Genomic DNA, 8,575 nt, shown 5'->3' on the forward strand with positions numbered 1-8,575 from the left:
GGCAAAGTTACTCTCTATTTCCTCCTTTTTTTTAACTTATTGCCAGTCAATTTGCTTTCCCTCTTGCTTTTCAGATGCCAAAACTTTCACCAAAGTTCTTAAGGTGGTTTTCTTTCAGTAGTTTAGAAACTAAGTCATTTAATGTATGTTCACTACCCCAAAATGCTACATTTTAAAAATGGCAATTTTCTTAATTGGCTCAAAAACAGTATGGCTTGGTTTCACTTGGTAAAGTTAATATGATTTAAGGAGAAAAATATGTATATATGTACACACACACACACACACACAGTTTTTAATCAAGGAAGAAAAATATTTTAGACATGCCAATTTGAAGTTATCAAAGTAAAAAAAAATAAAAGCAAATGCTGAAAACTATGACAATAAAAACTAAATAATTGGGAGGCTAAATGGATGAAAATGAGAAATATGCAGTGAAAAAGAAGGTAATATAAAGCATTCCAGTTGATAAAATGGAAGAATTTTTAAGTTCTATGGTTTTTCCAAGGAAATTATGTTTCAATGTAAATTTGAAAATGCTACATGTGTATACTCCATGTAGATTTTAGGTGCCAATGTTAAAATTTCAAATTCTGCATGCAAGATTTACCAAAGAAACACTGGTAAAATACCAGTAATTGCAAAATACTAAGCTTTGGCAAAAATTGTAAATATCGCAATTGGTTGCTATTGGAAAATCATGATGGGTCCAAAGTTAAGAGAAAATCTATTTCATAAATATTTCATTTGATTAAAAATACCAGGCTTGCATGTTCTAAGTGAACCCAGAAAATACATCCCTAAAACAAGGAAAGACTGTAAATTAACAGTAATCTGTATAGCTTTAGCTGCCATTGGGGGTGGGTGTGGGGAAACCAACCCATCAACAACCAAAAAAACATAAAAATGTTAAGATTGGTATAAAGTAATCCTACAATGCTCCCATGCTCATATTACAAGAAAAAAAAAACTGTACATATTTATAAATTAACACTTTCTCCACCAGTTAATATACAGAACTTTCTTTATACCAAAGTCTCATTCCATTTGCCACTTAAAACTGGGCTTTGTCCCTTGCTTTTCAGTGTGCTTTTATACCCTTGGTATCTTCTTTTGTGTGTATGCTGGAGCTATATTCTGAAGCATTGTCATCAACTTCTACCTAAATAGCACTAGAAACTACTGATGCTCTTCTCTGGGCTTTGATGTTCAATGAGAGGGGTTGTTCTCTTCGCACTTTTCATTGAGCTCTGGCAGAACCTTAAGCTCTGTGGGACTGGTGGCCTGCTGGAAAGGGGCAATAGTGGTTCAAATGCAATTGCACCACTGCTGCTTATGGAACACATCATTGGCTTGTAGAGTGTGAGACTGGCCTGGAGAGGGGTCTTGGAAGTGAACTCTAAAGATGTTTTTAGCTGGAGACCTTTACTGAGTTGCTGAAAGCCCCTTGAAAGGATCCCCTCATTTTCACATCTCCATCCTGCAGGTCTTCTAAGACCAGCTTTCGAACTGGGATTGGCTGCTGGTAAACCCGGTAAGAGTGACTCTCATTCCATGTAACAGGTCAAGTCAAAACAAAGATGCCTTGAAACAGGAAAATGTAAAGTTTATGCCCATTCTTATTCTTCGGTTCCCCATGGCAAAGTATACTTTGCTTGCTTCAATTTTAGGATGCTTCTGCTTTTCATCCAGATACTCCAGTTTGTCAATGTAATATTGGCATTCTGATTCGGCTTTCTTCAAGTTGATACCAGAGAGAACTCCTTGTATTATCAACACAGCTTCCTCCAGAAGCTGAACATCAGGGTGGTCTTTTGGAATGTGTCTAAGAATTCTTTTAACAGTAGAGGGTCCTTGACTAGGCGACTTTGAGGACTATCTAGGAAGCTCCAAAGATGTAGTTTTTGACTGAAAGGAGACTCAGGACATCGCTGGAGGAAGTCTTGGACTCTTGGATCTTGTTTCTTTTGATCAAGAAGAGCTTTTGCTCTTCTGTGTTACTACAATAACCTCCGTAGGCATTCAAGCCTGACAACCAGTTCACAAGAATGTGGCCAATTTTCTCTACTGTTCCATCAGGATTGGTTGCTTCTCCTATTCTTGCCAACAAACCTTCATGTAGAGGTATGTAAGCTCCAAATCACCAAATATATGTATGAGCTCCTCTTCTGACATAATAGACAACTTTAACATGGGGTCATGGTAGGCCTTTCTTGCGAGCTTGAGATCCTCAAATCCTCTTCACATTGGGACATTTCATATATTGCCTCCTGATGTTTGATTTCTCGGGTCATTAAAGACTCCTTCATATTGACATCTAACATCTCTGATCATAGTACACTATTTCTTCCTTTGGTAGGTGTTGGGATTGTTGATCTGCTATATGACTTCTGGACAGAAGCTGGAGATCTGTTGTCACCACGAAGGGTAAATGACTTTATTGTTTGACCAAAGTATCTGATGGCTCCATTACTTACTGGAGAGATTAAATTTGCTAAGGATGTAACCTGACCTAGAGGTGGAACTCTTTTATTGCTTGGCTCTTCTTGTTCTCTGAAGGACTGATTGTTGACATCTAGGACTCAAATAGTCCTTTTAATAGGTAAGAGACCTCCATTCTTATCATGTGCCACCATGCTTTACCAAATATCCTTTAAAATCTTTCAGATTAATCCACATCCGTGTAAGCCCTACAATCAATCACCTCAGAATCACATGGGCTTTTCTTCTGAGTGCTCAGTCACCCTTGGCAGCCATTTGCCCATGTCTCTTCCTTGTGGTGGAGCTAATTGCTTCTGCCCCTTCTGGTTTTAAAGGGATATAGTGTAGACATACAGATCCAGATAGGGATACACAAATTATAATTATGAAGAAAGCTTGCATAATTTTTGTTTCTTATCTTTTATATCCTATTTCTCTTTCTTTAAAATCTAGAAGACTATTGTTCTGGTTTGCTAAAGCTGCCATTATGCAAAATAACAGAAATGGATTGGCTTTTATAATGGGGATTTATTAGGTTATAGATTCATGGTTCTAAGTTCTTTTTTTTTTTTGGCATTCTGCCCCTTTCTGTGAGATTTGTGAGCGTTGTACTTATAAGGTACAATGGGAATGGACATCAAGGTATTATTCACTTGAAATATTTCATTTAACATCTATCTCATGGCAGGTATTGTTCTACAAGCTAAGGATATTGCAGCAAACACAACAGACAAAAATGCCTTGGACTCTTAATATTCCAAAGTAGATCTCTGTGTTCGAGCTGACTTGGAGCATGTGGCTTAGGTTCTTCTGATTTTTAAAGTCAATTTATCATGCTTAAATGTATAGTAATGAGGACAAGTTTTGTATCCTCCCACAAAGATTACAGTTTTGTAGTCAGGTAAAAATTTCCTGTAGTAATTGTTTTTAGTGATGTATCACTTTTCTTACATTGGCTGCAGCTAGCACACTAACTCATTGGCAAACAGGATCATTAGAAGCCAAGCCAAATGCTCCAAATGCTCACCTCTTCTTCCTTCATCGTGTGTGAGATGGCCCCACCCTCACAGTGGAGAGTCCACCTGCCCTTAGCACGCATGAGAGGAGAAGCACAGTGAGGTTTTATGGCAGTGATCTTGCCAACTAGTCTCTATGCTCAATTGTGCCTTAGAATGGGACCAATCCCATTTTCAACTCCTTTTTGGGATAGGGTTGGTTGGTTGGAGAGGGAGAGGGACTTTCAGAGTTAGAAGTGATGTGGGCAGAGCAAGTGGCCCACCTCTCCTGCCCTACAAGAAAAGATGCTTTGCAATTCTCACCCAAAGACTTCTCATGCATGTAAGGTATAAGAGCTCCTTCTACTTGGGCTGCAACCCTCCACCACCACAGAACCAGTTACTATCTTCCTGTAGTGTTCATTGGCTTCAGTTTTTGGAAATATCAGAAACTAAAATACGAATTCCCATAGCCCAGGATAGCCATCTCTGCTCTGTGTTGAGTACCTCCTTTCACTGCACTCTCACAGCTGGGACTTTTCTTTTTCATTTTCAAAGTCAATTTATTTTGCTTAAATTTGGAGAAATGAGGATCAGGTTTTTAGCCCTTCTGAGATTATGGTCCCATATTCAGGTAGACATTTCTTGGTGTATACGGTAATTATCTTGATAATATATAACTGCTATTTAATTGGCTGCTGCTAGTTAGAAGACACTAACTCCTTCACAAGCAGGATCGTTAGACGCCAAGCCAAGTAGGCAGCTGATCTGCCCTGTACAGTACACTGAAGTGTCAGCCCTCTTCTCTTTGTCTCTCTCCCCTTCTCTTTTGGACTCATTAATTCTGTTTTCAGGGCTGCTGCAGCAGGTGGGATATTTTATCTTTTCATCTCATTAATCACTTGTGGGTTGCTGAGGAGAGCTCTATTAATACCTGGTCAAAGACAGCATAATCCATAACATCTTCCAGCAGCGGCAAAGCCAGCTGTGGAGCCAAGGTGTTACTATGTAACCAGGATGAAGTAATTTATGCAAACTAACATTGATGCATCTGTAGAGCAAGCCTGCTTGCTCAAACCAAGAGTGAGATGATTGCTTTAACCCTTGCATGCATGCAATCAAAGCCAGTTTTTGCTCTCCTAACATTTCCACTCTGCATCTTCTCTCCTTCCTACCTCCTCCAGTACTCCTCCTGCAGCCCAAGATTCATGCAGAATCCCCCCTGGACCCTGTCCCCCACCCCCAGTCCACGAACTGCTCTAGATTTTTGTTTTAGATTCTGTTTCTTAAAAATGTATTACACCTTCTGCATTTTTTCTTATTCACTGTGGTTAAATTTTTGAGTTAAAATGTTGGAACTTGAATGTAACATAGTATTAATTACTTAGGAACACTGTAATTAATTAATTACTTAGGAACCCTGAAAATACACCAAGGCTACTGCTCTTGTACCATTTCATCACCAAGACCTCCCATGACCCACCCCAAAAGCTGCCTATATTGAGTGTTAGCTCATGTATTTTATCACTTAAAAAATCGGACACTATAACCGCTAAACGGATTATTTGAGGCAGGACACCAATATACTGAGTTAGCATAATTCCAGTCAAAGGCAAAGGATCCTGACACCTTAGTTAACTTTTATGAACTCCTCAGGGGAAATAGAAATATGCATTGGACCTTTCTGAAGTGCTGAAAATAGCTTGGGGATCCCCAGACTAGCCTCCTGTTTGTCTAGAATAGATGGCAGCTCATAGATGAGGTGGCCCAGCCCTCACACACCCAGGAACCCAAGATAAAACCCTAACAGTGAAGAGCTTCCATTCTGTAAAGTTGGACAAGTGATTCGTTATGTTGTTATGAAAGGAATTGTGACTGAGGTATTAATTAAGTAAAGAGACTCACAACGATTAAGGCCAAATATTCAGAAGATTTGTATAGCTTGATGTTCAAAGTCCTTCTTTAGGGACATTTTTTGTTTGTTTGGCTTTTGTTTTTTATAAGGCCAAACAATAGTGGGTGGAGTACTATAGGCCAGTTAGGGCAAGTCTAGGGCTATGCATTTTTACATATATTTTTGTTTGCTAAAGTTTGAATATGATTATCATGTGGTTAGAAAGAAGAAATAAATGCTAAACACTGACTGGAATTAGTGTCTCTGTAGTTCTCCTTAGTAAAGTTATGTTATAGAAATTTGTTCTAAAACTTGCATCCAACCTAAGGTCTGTGCCATGGTTTCCTACTGAAATTTTCCATATTTGTTATGCTAATTTTCTGCTGTGCCACAAAAAATGTGCTATGGCTGCTTGGTGATGCCTAAGGACCCCTCAATACCTCCTTGATTTATTGCTTGTCACAGGCATAATTGAAGCAAATGATAATTTCAGAGGTTAGTAAAAATAAGGTTGTAACTCCATATCTCCCACCCCCCATCTAAGTTCCTAGACTGTGTGAATTCTAGCTCAGTTAAGTATCCCAGCAAGGGTAATTCCATTTTTTTTTTTAGTTATTGTCGTCAGTGAAGATTTGATATAAATGAAGTTGCATGTAAAAAGACAATGCTGGAAACTTTTTCAACTATTAAATCCGCTCCATGACTCTATAACCAAAGCTACAATGATGTGGGTCTCTAAAGCTTCCCTAGCATTTAAGGTCCTGATTCCCCTTCTGAATTCAGACTTGTCCTGGATTCACCTAATTTGGGATTTGTTTACTTTTTCTACAGTTAAGGTGTTTCTATTGTCCCATAATAAGACTTGGAGTCTTATAATGTTTTCTTTGTTAAAAAACTCCCTTTCCTTTGTGATTTGTTTTCCTCTGACTGTTCTGCTTGTGAATATCCAGTCTGCCTCAAGACCATCTACTGTGGCTCTACCTATCATGAATGGCCAGTCTCCAAAGCCCACAGAGGGACTTGGACAAAGGAAGAGAGATAATTGTTACTTAGGGGAACTAAGAGTTTAATGAAAATTTGACATAGTACTTTGCCTATTGCTATGCCTTTTTTTTTTTTTTTTTTTTTTTTTTTTTTGCAGACAAATACTTAAAGTTAAGCTGTGAATAATTTTAGCTCTATCCTGGGTTGATGCAATTTATAATACCATGTTGCTTATTTTTTGGAACACCATAGAGAGCTGCTAATGCAGTTCAGGCCATCATCCTCATTTTAATTTCTGTAATGGATCCTAATAACAGGGTTATTGCAATAAACCAAAGTCTAGCACCCTCAAGTAATCTGATTCCACGTTGTATTTAATTACCATATAATATATGAATCAGTTTGTTTACTTCCAAGACAACAGATTCCTCACCTTCCTTGATAAGTCAAATTTGCTTCCTTAAATACATTCTATGAATCTCTGAGTTTTCCAAAATTTTATTTAGGATGATACGCATATTAATTGATTATACTGGACTTCATAGCTAACTTGGTTTAGGTGATAGAACTTATATAATAAAAACTAGTTTGCAATACACCTTGTAGTTGGATGATACCTTTGGCATATTTAGATGCATAGCAACAAAACCAATGGTGGTAAATGTCCTATTACACTTCATGTTTATCTGACCAAATGATAGGAGACTGATAAATATATGGGGGGGCATGATGTTAATGGACCTGGAACTGTGTGTCATGAACAATGGTTGAAGGAATTTGGGCATTTATCTTGGAATAAAGACCCAGAAGAAGAACACGCTAACAATATTTAAGAATAAGAATAACTCTCTTGAAGAAGTGGCTTTCAATCTATATTTTATTGGTTTAGAGGGCAGGACAGAACCAGAACCAATGAGTGAAAGTTAAAGGCATATTTAAGCTTCGTATAAGAAAGAGGATTCTATTAATTATACTTAAAAAAAAAGAAGAGAAACAGAAGGAAATGACCACTTGACTTCAAACAGTGGGGGATGGAGAGGGAGGGTGGGAAGGGAAGTGTGTGATCCTCTGTCTGGATGCTGAAGGAGTAATTTTGGCCTTAATAGGGAGGTAATGGTAGAGTACATGGTTTCCAAGTTCCCCACCAACTCTTAGAATTTATGATTCTGTGATTTGGAGTGGGGAATTGTATTAGTCATTTAGTCAGAGTTCTCTAGGGAAACAGAATTGACAGGATATATATATATATATAAGCTTTATTATCAAATTGGCTCGTGAGACTGTCCAAATCCCACAGGGCAGGCTGCAAGTTGCGAACTCTGACGGAGATTTTGACGAATTTCCCAGGAAAAGTCTCTGGCTGAAGTAGAGATAGAAATTCTTTCTGACTGCTGAAATCATCAGTTCTGTCTTTAAGGACTTCAACTGATTGGATGAGATGCCTCTCACTGCTGAAGGCAATCTCCTTTGTTGATTGTAGATGTAATCAGCCAAAGATGCAATCAGCTAATGATTTAAATCCATGAAACATCCTCACAGTAACTTAACAATCAGGCCAGTGCTTGCTTGACCAAACAACCAGACATCATAACCTAGCCAAATTGACACATGAATTTAACCATCACAGGGTCACAAAGGATGAAGACTTCATACTGCAGAATGTAGCTCAATGAACTGTGTTGACATTCTAGTCCATTAGTTCTGGCCTTTGTCTGTCTATACTCCTATGCATACCTTCTGGGGGCCATAGGAGTTATTAACTCCTATGACTGTTATTAACATAGTACAATATTTTATTTCTTCAAGTTTAGCAACAGAAGGGAATATTAGACATTTTTTCTATTTACAACCAGGGTAAAAGTGCCCCCTCCAACTCCTGGGATCAAATATTCATAATCTTTTTTACAGGAAATTCTGGCTATATCATAGAAACTAGGAATGCTATTTCTGTAAAAATGCACATGTTGATTAGCACATGATTTTTTTTGCAGATAAAATCTAAAAGCTCAACTTTAGATTTAAAAGCTCAACTTTAGAACCTTGATCAAGAACCTCAACATTAGATGCCCGTCTAATAATGCCCCTTGAGTTTTCTCAACAATAGTGCACCTTGAGTTTTCTGGTTGCTCACTTGCTCCTTGCAGTTTGTTTTACCCTACAATGTGTCAGGGACCTCAAGTAGTGTCCTGGACCATTGCAGGAGCTAGCAGGACTGCACATA

General features: G+C 38.2%; 1 pseudogene; it reads right to left on the reverse strand.

Annotated features, from left to right (window-relative positions):
- Positions 1-1,308: 1,308 nt before the first annotated feature.
- Positions 1,309-3,523, reverse strand: LOC119545166 (annotated as a pseudogene).
- Between the last annotated feature and the right edge of the window lie 5,052 nt (positions 3,524-8,575).

This window comes from Choloepus didactylus, chromosome 10, assembly GCF_015220235.1.
Source record: "Choloepus didactylus isolate mChoDid1 chromosome 10, mChoDid1.pri, whole genome shotgun sequence".
In the NCBI taxonomy this organism is placed as follows: Eukaryota; Metazoa; Chordata; class Mammalia; order Pilosa; family Megalonychidae; genus Choloepus; species Choloepus didactylus.